The sequence below is a fragment of the Micromesistius poutassou genome (genome assembly GCF_964030765.1).
Source record: "Micromesistius poutassou genome assembly, chromosome: 19".
Classification (NCBI taxonomy): Eukaryota; Metazoa; Chordata; class Actinopteri; order Gadiformes; family Gadidae; genus Micromesistius; species Micromesistius poutassou.
The window spans coordinates 14,076,514-14,091,403 of record NC_140289.1 but is presented as its reverse complement, the minus strand read 5'-3'; the positions used below and the strand labels follow the sequence as shown (position 1 = coordinate 14,091,403).

Below are 14,890 nucleotides of genomic sequence, written 5' to 3'. Positions count from 1 at the left end.
GTGAGTAGGCTAGCGCCCATGTCATCAGCATGGAAAACGTCTTGCTTACCTAATGAAACCTGGCTCACTACTGATACGTCGTGCCGGTTGTGCCTGTAATATTGTAGTAATGTACGTCAAACAGTAGACCGAGATAGTGTCAATATAGGCATCAGGGACTCAGTGATGTACATCTTAAAATCTCTACAACGCAAAACGCTGTACAAAGTGAGTAATGAAACTTATTTTGGACATTATATCAGTCTCCTTGGAAACTGTCAAAAATTGCCATCGCCGACTATATTGCAAGTCGTCTTTGGCGGGGTATTGGGTAAAGTTTTCAACTAGCAATAATCGCGCCTCAGTTAGACCTCATAGGCTACGATACTGCCGCTGCGCAAAGATAGACGCTGCCTGATTAACAGAGCATCTTCTTTTGGATTACAACCTCTTACACAAGGGTATTATGCGTACGTTTCTCAACAGTTGACTACAGGCACTAGTTGAGGTTAGTTTAGCACACAATATGGTAGTTTCCTAAATAACATTGTTTCACATTTGTTAAACACATCAACAGATGTTGAATGACACAAACTTGCAATAAACTTGATACAAACTGAGATCTGCAGTGCATTGTGGGATGGCAAACAACAAAGTGAGTAGGCTAGCGCCCATGTCATCAGCATGGAAAACGTCTTGCTTACCTAATGAAACCTGGCTCACTACTGATACGTCGTGCCGGTTGTGCCTGTAATATTGTAGTAATGTACGTCAAACAGTAGACCGAGATAGTGTCAATATAGGCATCAGGGACTCAGTGATGTACATCTTAAAATCTCTACAACGCAAAACGCTGTACAAAGTGAGTAATGAAACTTATTTTGGACATTATATCAGTCTCCTTGGAAACTGTCAAAAATTGCCATCGCCGACTATATTGCAAGTCGTCTTTGGCGGGGTATTGGGTAAAGTTTTCAACTAGCAATAATCGCGCCTCAGTTAGACCTCATAGGCTACGATACTGCCGCTGCGCAAAGATAGACGCTGACTGATAAACAGAGCATCTTCTTTTGGATTACAACCTCTTACACAAGGGTATTATGCGTACGTTTCTCAACAGTTGACTACAGGCACTAGTTGAGGTTAGTTTAGCACACAATATGGTAGTTTCCTAAATAATATTGTTTCACATTTGTTAAACACATCAACAGATGTTGAATGACACAAACTTGCAATAAACTTGATACAAACTGAGATCTGCAGTGCATTGTGGGATGGCAAACAACAAAGTGAGTAGGCTAGCGCCCATGTCATCAGCATGGAAAACGTCTTGCTTACCTAATGAAACCTGGCTCACTACTGATACGTCGTGCCGGTTGTGCCTGTAATATTGTAGTAATGTACGTCAAACAGTAGACCGAGATAGTGTCAATATAGGCATCAGGGACTCAGTGATGTACATCTTAAAATCTCTACAACGCAAAACGCTGTACAAAGTGAGTAATGAAACTTATTTTGGACATTATATCAGTCTCCTTGGAAACTGTCAAAAATTGCCATCGCCGACTATATTGCAAGTCGTCTTTGGCGGGGTATTGGGTAAAGTTTTCAACTAGCAATAATCGCGCCTCAGTTAGACCTCATAGGCTACGATACTGCCGCTGCGCAAAGATAGACGCTGCCTGATTAACAGAGCATCTTCTTTTGGATTACAACCTCTTACACAAGGGTATTATGCGTACGTTTCTCAACAGTTGACTACAGGCACTAGTTGAGGTTAGTTTAGCACACAATATGGTAGTTTCCTAAATAACATTGTTTCACATTTGTTAAACACATCAACAGATGTTGAATGACACAAACTTGCAATAAACTTGATACAAACTGAGATCTGCAGTGCATTGTGGGATGGCAAACAACAAAGTGAGTAGGCTAGCGCCCATGTCATCAGCATGGAAAACGTCTTGCTTACCTAATGAAACCTGGCTCACTACTGATACGTCGTGCCGGTTGTGCCTGTAATATTGTAGTAATGTACGTCAAACAGTAGACCGAGATAGTGTCAATATAGGCATCAGGGACTCAGTGATGTACATCTTAAAATCTCTACAACGCAAAACGCTGTACAAAGTGAGTAATGAAACTTATTTTGGACATTATATCAGTCTCCTTGGAAACTGTCAAAAATTGCCATCGCCGACTATATTGCAAGTCGTCTTTGGCGGGGTATTGGGTAAAGTTTTCAACTAGCAATAATCGCGCCTCAGTTAGACCTCATAGGCTACGATACTGCCGCTGCGCAAAGATAGACGCTGCCTGATTAACAGAGCATCTTCTTTTGGATTACAACCTCTTACACAAGGGTATTATGCGTACGTTTCTCAACAGTTGACTACAGGCACTAGTTGAGGTTAGTTTAGCACACAATATGGTAGTTTCCTAAATAACATTGTTTCACATTTGTTAAACACATCAACAGATGTTGAATGACACAAACTTGCAATAAACTTGATACAAACTGAGATCTGCAGTGCATTGTGGGATGGCAAACAACAAAGTGAGTAGGCTAGCGCCCATGTCATCAGCATGGAAAACGTCTTGCTTACCTAATGAAACCTGGCTCACTACTGATACGTCGTGCCGGTTGTGCCTGTAATATTGTAGTAATGTACGTCAAACAGTAGACCGAGATAGTGTCAATATAGGCATCAGGGACTCAGTGATGTACATCTTAAAATCTCTACAACGCAAAACGCTGTACAAAGTGAGTAATGAAACTTATTTTGGACATTATATCAGTCTCCTTGGAAACTGTCAAAAATTGCCATCGCCGACTATATTGCAAGTCGTCTTTGGCGGGGTATTGGGTAAAGTTTTCAACTAGCAATAATCGCGCCTCAGTTAGACCTCATAGGCTACGATACTGCCGCTGCGCAAAGATAGACGCTGCCTGATTAACAGAGCATTGTGCATTGCATTGTGGGATGGCAAACAACAAAGTGAGTAGGCTAGCGCCCATGTCATCAGCATGGAAAACGTCTTGCTTACCTAATGAAACCTGGCTCACTACTGATACGTCGTGCCGGTTGTGCCTGTAATATTGTAGTAATGTACGTCAAACAGTAGACCGAGATAGTGTCAATATAGGCATCAGGGACTCAGTGATGTACATCTTAAAATCTCTACAACGCAAAACGCTGTACAAAGTGAGTAATGAAACTTATTTTGGACATTATATCAGTCTCCTTGGAAACTGTCAAAAATTGCCATCGCCGACTATATTGCAAGTCGTCTTTGGCGGGGTATTGGGTAAAGTTTTCAACTAGCAATAATCGCGCCTCAGTTAGACCTCATAGGCTACGATACTGCCGCTGCGCAAAGATAGACGCTGACTGATAAACAGAGCATCTTCTTTTGGATTACAACCTCTTACACAAGGGTATTATGCGTACGTTTCTCAACAGTTGACTACAGGCACTAGTTGAGGTTAGTTTAGCACACAATATGGTAGTTTCCTAAATAATATTGTTTCACATTTGTTAAACACATCAACAGATGTTGAATGACACAAACTTGCAATAAACTTGATACAAACTGAGATCTGCAGTGCATTGTGGGATGGCAAACAACAAAGTGAGTAGGCTAGCGCCCATGTCATCAGCATGGAAAACGTCTTGCTTACCTAATGAAACCTGGCTCACTACTGATACGTCGTGCCGGTTGTGCCTGTAATATTGTAGTAATGTACGTCAAACAGTAGACCGAGATAGTGTCAATATAGGCATCAGGGACTCAGTGATGTACATCTTAAAATCTCTACAACGCAAAACGCTGTACAAAGTGAGTAATGAAACTTATTTTGGACATTATATCAGTCTCCTTGGAAACTGTCAAAAATTGCCATCGCCGACTATATTGCAAGTCGTCTTTGGCGGGGTATTGGGTAAAGTTTTCAACTAGCAATAATCGCGCCTCAGTTAGACCTCATAGGCTACGATACTGCCGCTGCGCAAAGATAGACGCTGCCTGATTAACAGAGCATCTTCTTTTGGATTACAACCTCTTACACAAGGGTATTATGCGTACGTTTCTCAACAGTTGACTACAGGCACTAGTTGAGGTTAGTTTAGCACACAATATGGTAGTTTCCTAAATAACATTGTTTCACATTTGTTAAACACATCAACAGATGTTGAATGACACAAACTTGCAATAAACTTGATACAAACTGAGATCTGCAGTGCATTGTGGGATGGCAAACAACAAAGTGAGTAGGCTAGCGCCCATGTCATCAGCATGGAAAACGTCTTGCTTACCTAATGAAACCTGGCTCACTACTGATACGTCGTGCCGGTTGTGCCTGTAATATTGTAGTAATGTACGTCAAACAGTAGACCGAGATAGTGTCAATATAGGCATCAGGGACTCAGTGATGTACATCTTAAAATCTCTACAACGCAAAACGCTGTACAAAGTGAGTAATGAAACTTATTTTGGACATTATATCAGTCTCCTTGGAAACTGTCAAAAATTGCCATCGCCGACTATATTGCAAGTCGTCTTTGGCGGGGTATTGGGTAAAGTTTTCAACTAGCAATAATCGCGCCTCAGTTAGACCTCATAGGCTACGATACTGCCGCTGCGCAAAGATAGACGCTGACTGATAAACAGAGCATCTTCTTTTGGATTACAACCTCTTACACAAGGGTATTATGCGTACGTTTCTCAACAGTTGACTACAGGCACTAGTTGAGGTTAGTTTAGCACACAATATGGTAGTTTCCTAAATAATATTGTTTCACATTTGTTAAACACATCAACAGATGTTGAATGACACAAACTTGCAATAAACTTGATACAAACTGAGATCTGCAGTGCATTGTGGGATGGCAAACAACAAAGTGAGTAGGCTAGCGCCCATGTCATCAGCATGGAAAACGTCTTGCTTACCTAATGAAACCTGGCTCACTACTGATACGTCGTGCCGGTTGTGCCTGTAATATTGTAGTAATGTACGTCAAACAGTAGACCGAGATAGTGTCAATATAGGCATCAGGGACTCAGTGATGTACATCTTAAAATCTCTACAACGCAAAACGCTGTACAAAGTGAGTAATGAAACTTATTTTGGACATTATATCAGTCTCCTTGGAAACTGTCAAAAATTGCCATCGCCGACTATATTGCAAGTCGTCTTTGGCGGGGTATTGGGTAAAGTTTTCAACTAGCAATAATCGCGCCTCAGTTAGACCTCATAGGCTACGATACTGCCGCTGCGCAAAGATAGACGCTGCCTGATTAACAGAGCATCTTCTTTTGGATTACAACCTCTTACACAAGGGTATTATGCGTACGTTTCTCAACAGTTGACTACAGGCACTAGTTGAGGTTAGTTTAGCACACAATATGGTAGTTTCCTAAATAATATTGTTTCACATTTGTTAAACACATCAACAGATGTTGAATGACACAAACTTGCAATAAACTTGATACAAACTGAGATCTGCAGTGCATTGTGGGATGGCAAACAACAAAGTGAGTAGGCTAGCGCCCATGTCATCAGCATGGAAAACGTCTTGCTTACCTAATGAAACCTGGCTCACTACTGATACGTCGTGCCGGTTGTGCCTGTAATATTGTAGTAATGTACGTCAAACAGTAGACCGAGATAGTGTCAATATAGGCATCAGGGACTCAGTGATGTACATCTTAAAATCTCTACAACGCAAAACGCTGTACAAAGTGAGTAATGAAACTTATTTTGGACATTATATCAGTCTCCTTGGAAACTGTCAAAAATTGCCATCGCCGACTATATTGCAAGTCGTCTTTGGCGGGGTATTGGGTAAAGTTTTCAACTAGCAATAATCGCGCCTCAGTTAGACCTCATAGGCTACGATACTGCCGCTGCGCAAAGATAGACGCTGCCTGATTAACAGAGCATCTTCTTTTGGATTACAACCTCTTACACAAGGGTATTATGCGTACGTTTCTCAACAGTTGACTACAGGCACTAGTTGAGGTTAGTTTAGCACACAATATGGTAGTTTCCTAAATAATATTGTTTCACATTTGTTAAACACATCAACAGATGTTGAATGACACAAACTTGCAATAAACTTGATACAAACTGAGATCTGCAGTGCATTGTGGGATGGCAAACAACAAAGTGAGTAGGCTAGCGCCCATGTCATCAGCATGGAAAACGTCTTGCTTACCTAATGAAACCTGGCTCACTACTGATACGTCGTGCCGGTTGTGCCTGTAATATTGTAGTAATGTACGTCAAACAGTAGACCGAGATAGTGTCAATATAGGCATCAGGGACTCAGTGATGTACATCTTAAAATCTCTACAACGAAAAACGCTGTACAAAGTGAGTAATGAAACTTATTTTGGACATTATATCAGTCTCCTTGGAAACTGTCAAAAATTGCCATCGCCGACTATATTGCAAGTCGTCTTTGGCGGGGTATTGGGTAAAGTTTTCAACTAGCAATAATCGCGCCTCAGTTAGACCTCATAGGCTACGATACTGCCGCTGCGCAAAGATAGACGCTGCCTGATTAACAGAGCATCTTCTTTTGGATTACAACCTCTTACACAAGGGTATTATGCGTACGTTTCTCAACAGTTGACTACAGGCACTAGTTGAGGTTAGTTTAGCACACAATATGGTAGTTTCCTAAATAACATTGTTTCACATTTGTTAAACACATCAACAGATGTTGAATGACACAAACTTGCAATAAACTTGATACAAACTGAGATCTGCAGTGCATTGTGGGATGGCAAACAACAAAGTGAGTAGGCTAGCGCCCATGTCATCAGCATGGAAAACGTCTTGCTTACCTAATGAAACCTGGCTCACTACTGATACGTCGTGCCGGTTGTGCCTGTAATATTGTAGTAATGTACGTCAAACAGTAGACCGAGATAGTGTCAATATAGGCATCAGGGACTCAGTGATGTACATCTTAAAATCTCTACAACGCAAAACGCTGTACAAAGTGAGTAATGAAACTTATTTTGGACATTATATCAGTCTCCTTGGAAACTGTCAAAAATTGCCATCGCCGACTATATTGCAAGTCGTCTTTGGCGGGGTATTGGGTAAAGTTTTCAACTAGCAATAATCGCGCCTCAGTTAGACCTCATAGGCTACGATACTGCCGCTGCGCAAAGATAGACGCTGCCTGATTAACAGAGCATCTTCTTTTGGATTACAACCTCTTACACAAGGGTATTATGCGTACGTTTCTCAACAGTTGACTACAGGCACTAGTTGAGGTTAGTTTAGCACACAATATGGTAGTTTCCTAAATAATATTGTTTCACATTTGTTAAACACATCAACAGATGTTGAATGACACAAACTTGCAATAAACTTGATACAAACTGAGATCTGCAGTGCATTGTGGGATGGCAAACAACAAAGTGAGTAGGCTAGCGCCCATGTCATCAGCATGGAAAACGTCTTGCTTACCTAATGAAACCTGGCTCACTACTGATACGTCGTGCCGGTTGTGCCTGTAATATTGTAGTAATGTACGTCAAACAGTAGACCGAGATAGTGTCAATATAGGCATCAGGGACTCAGTGATGTACATCTTAAAATCTCTACAACGCAAAACGCTGTACAAAGTGAGTAATGAAACTTATTTTGGACATTATATCAGTCTCCTTGGAAACTGTCAAAAATTGCCATCGCCGACTATATTGCAAGTCGTCTTTGGCGGGGTATTGGGTAAAGTTTTCAACTAGCAATAATCGCGCCTCAGTTAGACCTCATAGGCTACGATACTGCCGCTGCGCAAAGATAGACGCTGCCTGATTAACAGAGCATCTTCTTTTGGATTACAACCTCTTACACAAGGGTATTATGCGTACGTTTCTCAACAGTTGACTACAGGCACTAGTTGAGGTTAGTTTAGCACACAATATGGTAGTTTCCTAAATAATATTGTTTCACATTTGTTAAACACATCAACAGATGTTGAATGACACAAACTTGCAATAAACTTGATACAAACTGAGATCTGCAGTGCATTGTGGGATGGCAAACAACAAAGTGAGTAGGCTAGCGCCCATGTCATCAGCATGGAAAACGTCTTGCTTACCTAATGAAACCTGGCTCACTACTGATACGTCGTGCCGGTTGTGCCTGTAATATTGTAGTAATGTACGTCAAACAGTAGACCGAGATAGTGTCAATATAGGCATCAGGGACTCAGTGATGTACATCTTAAAATCTCTACAACGCAAAACGCTGTACAAAGTGAGTAATGAAACTTATTTTGGACATTATATCAGTCTCCTTGGAAACTGTCAAAAATTGCCATCGCCGACTATATTGCAAGTCGTCTTTGGCGGGGTATTGGGTAAAGTTTTCAACTAGCAATAATCGCGCCTCAGTTAGACCTCATAGGCTACGATACTGCCGCTGCGCAAAGATAGACGCTGCCTGATTAACAGAGCATCTTCTTTTGGATTACAACCTCTTACACAAGGGTATTATGCGTACGTTTCTCAACAGTTGACTACAGGCACTAGTTGAGGTTAGTTTAGCACACAATATGGTAGTTTCCTAAATAACATTGTTTCACATTTGTTAAACACATCAACAGATGTTGAATGACACAAACTTGCAATAAACTTGATACAAACTGAGATCTGCAGTGCATTGTGGGATGGCAAACAACAAAGTGAGTAGGCTAGCGCCCATGTCATCAGCATGGAAAACGTCTTGCTTACCTAATGAAACCTGGCTCACTACTGATACGTCGTGCCGGTTGTGCCTGTAATATTGTAGTAATGTACGTCAAACAGTAGACCGAGATAGTGTCAATATAGGCATCAGGGACTCAGTGATGTACATCTTAAAATCTCTACAACGCAAAACGCTGTACAAAGTGAGTAATGAAACTTATTTTGGACATTATATCAGTCTCCTTGGAAACTGTCAAAAATTGCCATCGCCGACTATATTGCAAGTCGTCTTTGGCGGGGTATTGGGTAAAGTTTTCAACTAGCAATAATCGCGCCTCAGTTAGACCTCATAGGCTACGATACTGCCGCTGCGCAAAGATAGACGCTGCCTGATTAACAGAGCATCTTCTTTTGGATTACAACCTCTTACACAAGGGTATTATGCGTACGTTTCTCAACAGTTGACTACAGGCACTAGTTGAGGTTAGTTTAGCACACAATATGGTAGTTTCCTAAATAACATTGTTTCACATTTGTTAAACACATCAACAGATGTTGAATGACACAAACTTGCAATAAACTTGATACAAACTGAGATCTGCAGTGCATTGTGGGATGGCAAACAACAAAGTGAGTAGGCTAGCGCCCATGTCATCAGCATGGAAAACGTCTTGCTTACCTAATGAAACCTGGCTCACTACTGATACGTCGTGCCGGTTGTGCCTGTAATATTGTAGTAATGTACGTCAAACAGTAGACCGAGATAGTGTCAATATAGGCATCAGGGACTCAGTGATGTACATCTTAAAATCTCTACAACGCAAAACGCTGTACAAAGTGAGTAATGAAACTTATTTTGGACATTATATCAGTCTCCTTGGAAACTGTCAAAAATTGCCATCGCCGACTATATTGCAAGTCGTCTTTGGCGGGGTATTGGGTAAAGTTTTCAACTAGCAATAATCGCGCCTCAGTTAGACCTCATAGGCTACGATACTGCCGCTGCGCAAAGATAGACGCTGCCTGATTAACAGAGCATCTTCTTTTGGATTACAACCTCTTACACAAGGGTATTATGCGTACGTTTCTCAACAGTTGACTACAGGCACTAGTTGAGGTTAGTTTAGCACACAATATGGTAGTTTCCTAAATAATATTGTTTCACATTTGTTAAACACATCAACAGATGTTGAATGACACAAACTTGCAATAAACTTGATACAAACTGAGATCTGCAGTGCATTGTGGGATGGCAAACAACAAAGTGAGTAGGCTAGCGCCCATGTCATCAGCATGGAAAACGTCTTGCTTACCTAATGAAACCTGGCTCACTACTGATACGTCGTGCCGGTTGTGCCTGTAATATTGTAGTAATGTACGTCAAACAGTAGACCGAGATAGTGTCAATATAGGCATCAGGGACTCAGTGATGTACATCTTAAAATCTCTACAACGCAAAACGCTGTACAAAGTGAGTAATGAAACTTATTTTGGACATTATATCAGTCTCCTTGGAAACTGTCAAAAATTGCCATCGCCGACTATATTGCAAGTCGTCTTTGGCGGGGTATTGGGTAAAGTTTTCAACTAGCAATAATCGCGCCTCAGTTAGACCTCATAGGCTACGATACTGCCGCTGCGCAAAGATAGACGCTGCCTGATTAACAGAGCATCTTCTTTTGGATTACAACCTCTTACACAAGGGTATTATGCGTACGTTTCTCAACAGTTGACTACAGGCACTAGTTGAGGTTAGTTTAGCACACAATATGGTAGTTTCCTAAATAACATTGTTTCACATTTGTTAAACACATCAACAGATGTTGAATGACACAAACTTGCAATAAACTTGATACAAACTGAGATCTGCAGTGCATTGTGGGATGGCAAACAACAAAGTGAGTAGGCTAGCGCCCATGTCATCAGCATGGAAAACGTCTTGCTTACCTAATGAAACCTGGCTCACTACTGATACGTCGTGCCGGTTGTGCCTGTAATATTGTAGTAATGTACGTCAAACAGTAGACCGAGATAGTGTCAATATAGGCATCAGGGACTCAGTGATGTACATCTTAAAATCTCTACAACGCAAAACGCTGTACAAAGTGAGTAATGAAACTTATTTTGGACATTATATCAGTCTCCTTGGAAACTGTCAAAAATTGCCATCGCCGACTATATTGCAAGTCGTCTTTGGCGGGGTATTGGGTAAAGTTTTCAACTAGCAATAATCGCGCCTCAGTTAGACCTCATAGGCTACGATACTGCCGCTGCGCAAAGATAGACGCTGCCTGATTAACAGAGCATCTTCTTTTGGATTACAACCTCTTACACAAGGGTATTATGCGTACGTTTCTCAACAGTTGACTACAGGCACTAGTTGAGGTTAGTTTAGCACACAATATGGTAGTTTCCTAAATAACATTGTTTCACATTTGTTAAACACATCAACAGATGTTGAATGACACAAACTTGCAATAAACTTGATACAAACTGAGATCTGCAGTGCATTGTGGGATGGCAAACAACAAAGTGAGTAGGCTAGCGCCCATGTCATCAGCATGGAAAACGTCTTGCTTACCTAATGAAACCTGGCTCACTACTGATACGTCGTGCCGGTTGTGCCTGTAATATTGTAGTAATGTACGTCAAACAGTAGACCGAGATAGTGTCAATATAGGCATCAGGGACTCAGTGATGTACATCTTAAAATCTCTACAACGCAAAACGCTGTACAAAGTGAGTAATGAAACTTATTTTGGACATTATATCAGTCTCCTTGGAAACTGTCAAAAATTGCCATCGCCGACTATATTGCAAGTCGTCTTTGGCGGGGTATTGGGTAAAGTTTTCAACTAGCAATAATCGCGCCTCAGTTAGACCTCATAGGCTACGATACTGCCGCTGCGCAAAGATAGACGCTGCCTGATTAACAGAGCATCTTCTTTTGGATTACAACCTCTTACACAAGGGTATTATGCGTACGTTTCTCAACAGTTGACTACAGGCACTAGTTGAGGTTAGTTTAGCACACAATATGGTAGTTTCCTAAATAATATTGTTTCACATTTGTTAAACACATCAACAGATGTTGAATGACACAAACTTGCAATAAACTTGATACAAACTGAGATCTGCAGTGCATTGTGGGATGGCAAACAACAAAGTGAGTAGGCTAGCGCCCATGTCATCAGCATGGAAAACGTCTTGCTTACCTAATGAAACCTGGCTCACTACTGATACGTCGTGCCGGTTGTGCCTGTAATATTGTAGTAATGTACGTCAAACAGTAGACCGAGATAGTGTCAATATAGGCATCAGGGACTCAGTGATGTACATCTTAAAATCTCTACAACGAAAAACGCTGTACAAAGTGAGTAATGAAACTTATTTTGGACATTATATCAGTCTCCTTGGAAACTGTCAAAAATTGCCATCGCCGACTATATTGCAAGTCGTCTTTGGCGGGGTATTGGGTAAAGTTTTCAACTAGCAATAATCGCGCCTCAGTTAGACCTCATAGGCTACGATACTGCCGCTGCGCAAAGATAGACGCTGCCTGATTAACAGAGCATCTTCTTTTGGATTACAACCTCTTACACAAGGGTATTATGCGTACGTTTCTCAACAGTTGACTACAGGCACTAGTTGAGGTTAGTTTAGCACACAATATGGTAGTTTCCTAAATAATATTGTTTCACATTTGTTAAACACATCAACAGATGTTGAATGACACAAACTTGCAATAAACTTGATACAAACTGAGATCTGCAGTGCATTGTGGGATGGCAAACAACAAAGTGAGTAGGCTAGCGCCCATGTCATCAGCATGGAAAACGTCTTGCTTACCTAATGAAACCTGGCTCACTACTGATACGTCGTGCCGGTTGTGCCTGTAATATTGTAGTAATGTACGTCAAACAGTAGACCGAGATAGTGTCAATATAGGCATCAGGGACTCAGTGATGTACATCTTAAAATCTCTACAACGCAAAACGCTGTACAAAGTGAGTAATGAAACTTATTTTGGACATTATATCAGTCTCCTTGGAAACTGTCAAAAATTGCCATCGCCGACTATATTGCAAGTCGTCTTTGGCGGGGTATTGGGTAAAGTTTTCAACTAGCAATAATCGCGCCTCAGTTAGACCTCATAGGCTACGATACTGCCGCTGCGCAAAGATAGACGCTGCCTGATTAACAGAGCATCTTCTTTTGGATTACAACCTCTTACACAAGGGTATTATGCGTACGTTTCTCAACAGTTGACTACAGGCACTAGTTGAGGTTAGTTTAGCACACAATATGGTAGTTTCCTAAATAACATTGTTTCACATTTGTTAAACACATCAACAGATGTTGAATGACACAAACTTGCAATAAACTTGATACAAACTGAGATCTGCAGTGCATTGTGGGATGGCAAACAACAAAGTGAGTAGGCTAGCGCCCATGTCATCAGCATGGAAAACGTCTTGCTTACCTAATGAAACCTGGCTCACTACTGATACGTCGTGCCGGTTGTGCCTGTAATATTGTAGTAATGTACGTCAAACAGTAGACCGAGATAGTGTCAATATAGGCATCAGGGACTCAGTGATGTACATCTTAAAATCTCTACAACGCAAAACGCTGTACAAAGTGAGTAATGAAACTTATTTTGGACATTATATCAGTCTCCTTGGAAACTGTCAAAAATTGCCATCGCCGACTATATTGCAAGTCGTCTTTGGCGGGGTATTGGGTAAAGTTTTCAACTAGCAATAATCGCGCCTCAGTTAGACCTCATAGGCTACGATACTGCCGCTGCGCAAAGATAGACGCTGCCTGATTAACAGAGCATCTTCTTTTGGATTACAACCTCTTACACAAGGGTATTATGCGTACGTTTCTCAACAGTTGACTACAGGCACTAGTTGAGGTTAGTTTAGCACACAATATGGTAGTTTCCTAAATAACATTGTTTCACATTTGTTAAACACATCAACAGATGTTGAATGACACAAACTTGCAATAAACTTGATACAAACTGAGATCTGCAGTGCATTGTGGGATGGCAAACAACAAAGTGAGTAGGCTAGCGCCCATGTCATCAGCATGGAAAACGTCTTGCTTACCTAATGAAACCTGGCTCACTACTGATACGTCGTGCCGGTTGTGCCTGTAATATTGTAGTAATGTACGTCAAACAGTAGACCGAGATAGTGTCAATATAGGCATCAGGGACTCAGTGATGTACATCTTAAAATCTCTACAACGCAAAACGCTGTACAAAGTGAGTAATGAAACTTATTTTGGACATTATATCAGTCTCCTTGGAAACTGTCAAAAATTGCCATCGCCGACTATATTGCAAGTCGTCTTTGGCGGGGTATTGGGTAAAGTTTTCAACTAGCAATAATCGCGCCTCAGTTAGACCTCATAGGCTACGATACTGCCGCTGCGCAAAGATAGACGCTGCCTGATTAACAGAGCATCTTCTTTTGGATTACAACCTCTTACACAAGGGTATTATGCGTACGTTTCTCAACAGTTGACTACAGGCACTAGTTGAGGTTAGTTTAGCACACAATATGGTAGTTTCCTAAATAACATTGTTTCACATTTGTTAAACACATCAACAGATGTTGAATGACACAAACTTGCAATAAACTTGATACAAACTGAGATCTGCAGTGCATTGTGGGATGGCAAACAACAAAGTGAGTAGGCTAGCGCCCATGTCATCAGCATGGAAAACGTCTTGCTTACCTAATGAAACCTGGCTCACTACTGATACGTCGTGCCGGTTGTGCCTGTAATATTGTAGTAATGTACGTCAAACAGTAGACCGAGATAGTGTCAATATAGGCATCAGGGACTCAGTGATGTACATCTTAAAATCTCTACAACGCAAAACGCTGTACAAAGTGAGTAATGAAACTTATTTTGGACATTATATCAGTCTCCTTGGAAACTGTCAAAAATTGCCATCGCCGACTATATTGCAAGTCGTCTTTGGCGGGGTATTGGGTAAAGTTTTCAACTAGCAATAATCGCGCCTCAGTTAGACCTCATAGGCTACGATACTGCCGCTGCGCAAAGATAGACGCTGCCTGATTAACAGAGCATCTTCTTTTGGATTACAACCTCTTACACAAGGGTATTATGCGTACGTTTCTCAACAGTTGACTACAGGCACTAGTTGAGGTTAGTTTAGCAC

At 41.2% G+C, this 14,890-nt stretch overlaps 24 non-coding genes across 24 annotated transcripts; all 24 read right to left on the bottom strand.

Annotated features, from left to right (window-relative positions):
• Positions 1 to 242: 242 nt before the first annotated feature.
• LOC311364369 (U4 spliceosomal RNA) lies at positions 243 to 384 on the bottom strand. Its single transcript, XR_014639177.1, has one exon. It is a non-coding gene; the product is annotated as a U4 spliceosomal RNA (small nuclear RNA).
• A 492-nt stretch (positions 385 to 876) lies between these two features.
• On the bottom strand, positions 877 to 1,018 carry LOC311364368 (U4 spliceosomal RNA). Its single transcript, XR_014639176.1, has one exon. It is a non-coding gene; the product is annotated as a U4 spliceosomal RNA (small nuclear RNA).
• A 492-nt stretch (positions 1,019 to 1,510) lies between these two features.
• Positions 1,511 to 1,652, bottom strand: LOC311364367 (U4 spliceosomal RNA). The gene has a single exon (XR_014639175.1). It is a non-coding gene; the product is annotated as a U4 spliceosomal RNA (small nuclear RNA).
• A 492-nt stretch (positions 1,653 to 2,144) lies between these two features.
• LOC311364366 (U4 spliceosomal RNA) lies at positions 2,145 to 2,286 on the bottom strand. The gene has a single exon (XR_014639174.1). It is a non-coding gene; the product is annotated as a U4 spliceosomal RNA (small nuclear RNA).
• Positions 2,287 to 2,778: 492 nt separating this feature from the next.
• Positions 2,779 to 2,920, bottom strand: LOC311364365 (U4 spliceosomal RNA). Its single transcript, XR_014639173.1, has one exon. It is a non-coding gene; the product is annotated as a U4 spliceosomal RNA (small nuclear RNA).
• Positions 2,921 to 3,220: 300 nt separating this feature from the next.
• LOC311364363 (U4 spliceosomal RNA) lies at positions 3,221 to 3,362 on the bottom strand. Its single transcript, XR_014639171.1, has one exon. It is a non-coding gene; the product is annotated as a U4 spliceosomal RNA (small nuclear RNA).
• A 492-nt stretch (positions 3,363 to 3,854) lies between these two features.
• On the bottom strand, positions 3,855 to 3,996 carry LOC311364362 (U4 spliceosomal RNA). The gene has a single exon (XR_014639170.1). It is a non-coding gene; the product is annotated as a U4 spliceosomal RNA (small nuclear RNA).
• Positions 3,997 to 4,488: 492 nt separating this feature from the next.
• Positions 4,489 to 4,630, bottom strand: LOC311364360 (U4 spliceosomal RNA). The gene has a single exon (XR_014639168.1). It is a non-coding gene; the product is annotated as a U4 spliceosomal RNA (small nuclear RNA).
• A 492-nt stretch (positions 4,631 to 5,122) lies between these two features.
• On the bottom strand, positions 5,123 to 5,264 carry LOC311364359 (U4 spliceosomal RNA). The gene has a single exon (XR_014639167.1). It is a non-coding gene; the product is annotated as a U4 spliceosomal RNA (small nuclear RNA).
• A 492-nt stretch (positions 5,265 to 5,756) lies between these two features.
• LOC311364358 (U4 spliceosomal RNA) lies at positions 5,757 to 5,898 on the bottom strand. The gene has a single exon (XR_014639166.1). It is a non-coding gene; the product is annotated as a U4 spliceosomal RNA (small nuclear RNA).
• A 492-nt stretch (positions 5,899 to 6,390) lies between these two features.
• LOC311364455 (U4 spliceosomal RNA) lies at positions 6,391 to 6,532 on the bottom strand. The gene has a single exon (XR_014639262.1). It is a non-coding gene; the product is annotated as a U4 spliceosomal RNA (small nuclear RNA).
• Positions 6,533 to 7,024: 492 nt separating this feature from the next.
• Positions 7,025 to 7,166, bottom strand: LOC311364454 (U4 spliceosomal RNA). Its single transcript, XR_014639261.1, has one exon. It is a non-coding gene; the product is annotated as a U4 spliceosomal RNA (small nuclear RNA).
• Positions 7,167 to 7,658: 492 nt separating this feature from the next.
• On the bottom strand, positions 7,659 to 7,800 carry LOC311364453 (U4 spliceosomal RNA). Its single transcript, XR_014639260.1, has one exon. It is a non-coding gene; the product is annotated as a U4 spliceosomal RNA (small nuclear RNA).
• A 492-nt stretch (positions 7,801 to 8,292) lies between these two features.
• LOC311364452 (U4 spliceosomal RNA) lies at positions 8,293 to 8,434 on the bottom strand. The gene has a single exon (XR_014639259.1). It is a non-coding gene; the product is annotated as a U4 spliceosomal RNA (small nuclear RNA).
• Positions 8,435 to 8,926: 492 nt separating this feature from the next.
• Positions 8,927 to 9,068, bottom strand: LOC311364451 (U4 spliceosomal RNA). The gene has a single exon (XR_014639258.1). It is a non-coding gene; the product is annotated as a U4 spliceosomal RNA (small nuclear RNA).
• A 492-nt stretch (positions 9,069 to 9,560) lies between these two features.
• LOC311364448 (U4 spliceosomal RNA) lies at positions 9,561 to 9,702 on the bottom strand. Its single transcript, XR_014639255.1, has one exon. It is a non-coding gene; the product is annotated as a U4 spliceosomal RNA (small nuclear RNA).
• Positions 9,703 to 10,194: 492 nt separating this feature from the next.
• Positions 10,195 to 10,336, bottom strand: LOC311364447 (U4 spliceosomal RNA). The gene has a single exon (XR_014639254.1). It is a non-coding gene; the product is annotated as a U4 spliceosomal RNA (small nuclear RNA).
• Positions 10,337 to 10,828: 492 nt separating this feature from the next.
• Positions 10,829 to 10,970, bottom strand: LOC311364446 (U4 spliceosomal RNA). Its single transcript, XR_014639253.1, has one exon. It is a non-coding gene; the product is annotated as a U4 spliceosomal RNA (small nuclear RNA).
• Positions 10,971 to 11,462: 492 nt separating this feature from the next.
• LOC311364445 (U4 spliceosomal RNA) lies at positions 11,463 to 11,604 on the bottom strand. Its single transcript, XR_014639252.1, has one exon. It is a non-coding gene; the product is annotated as a U4 spliceosomal RNA (small nuclear RNA).
• Positions 11,605 to 12,096: 492 nt separating this feature from the next.
• On the bottom strand, positions 12,097 to 12,238 carry LOC311364444 (U4 spliceosomal RNA). The gene has a single exon (XR_014639251.1). It is a non-coding gene; the product is annotated as a U4 spliceosomal RNA (small nuclear RNA).
• Positions 12,239 to 12,730: 492 nt separating this feature from the next.
• On the bottom strand, positions 12,731 to 12,872 carry LOC311364443 (U4 spliceosomal RNA). Its single transcript, XR_014639250.1, has one exon. It is a non-coding gene; the product is annotated as a U4 spliceosomal RNA (small nuclear RNA).
• A 492-nt stretch (positions 12,873 to 13,364) lies between these two features.
• LOC311364442 (U4 spliceosomal RNA) lies at positions 13,365 to 13,506 on the bottom strand. Its single transcript, XR_014639249.1, has one exon. It is a non-coding gene; the product is annotated as a U4 spliceosomal RNA (small nuclear RNA).
• Positions 13,507 to 13,998: 492 nt separating this feature from the next.
• LOC311364441 (U4 spliceosomal RNA) lies at positions 13,999 to 14,140 on the bottom strand. Its single transcript, XR_014639248.1, has one exon. It is a non-coding gene; the product is annotated as a U4 spliceosomal RNA (small nuclear RNA).
• A 492-nt stretch (positions 14,141 to 14,632) lies between these two features.
• Positions 14,633 to 14,774, bottom strand: LOC311364440 (U4 spliceosomal RNA). Its single transcript, XR_014639247.1, has one exon. It is a non-coding gene; the product is annotated as a U4 spliceosomal RNA (small nuclear RNA).
• Between the last annotated feature and the right edge of the window lie 116 nt (positions 14,775 to 14,890).